Here is a 403-nt window from a genome sequence, read left to right as displayed (position 1 = left end):
GGCCGCGACCGGCACTCCCTCCCTCCGACCCTCACCCCCGGGCCTACAAACAGCTGGAGAGCCAGCGCCGGGCGCCGGGGCTGCCGAGTGGGAGAGGCTTCCCCTCACTTCAGCCTATCAAAGGCCTCGCTTCCGGTGACATCACGTCTCCTAGCAACTGCGAGGAGGGGGCGGGGCCGGAAGTAGGGACGCCTGGCTCCCCCGAGCTGGGCCTCTGGGAACAACGTCTCCTTACTGGGCGCTCCCTGAGCAGCTGTAAGTGTGATTACCCAGGATGCGATGTGGACACAGACATCAGGAATATGTCGGGAGCATCCCACGTTATAGGTTTCCCTCGAAATAGCTACCGTCTTGCCCTTTCCTGGATACTAAGCCTCACTTATGGCTTCTGTTCCACACATTT

The 403-nt window shown here is 61.0% G+C and overlaps 1 protein-coding gene across 1 annotated transcript in view; it reads right to left on the bottom strand.

Moving 5' to 3' along the window:
- The window catches only part of Dnajc1 (DnaJ (Hsp40) homolog, subfamily C, member 1), a gene marked incomplete in the record, with an annotated part of 181,124 nt that extends 181,026 nt beyond the window's left edge, over window positions 1-98 (bottom strand). The window contains 1 exon segment of the mRNA XM_013515403.1: window positions 1-98.
- Window positions 99-403: the final 305 nt, after the last annotated feature.

This window comes from Chinchilla lanigera, unplaced genomic scaffold (genome assembly GCF_000276665.1).
Source record: "Chinchilla lanigera isolate Chin_1 unplaced genomic scaffold, ChiLan1.0 scaffold00028, whole genome shotgun sequence".
NCBI lineage: Eukaryota > Metazoa > Chordata > Mammalia > Rodentia > Chinchillidae > Chinchilla > Chinchilla lanigera.
This window is presented reverse-complemented; position numbering and strand designations above follow the sequence as displayed.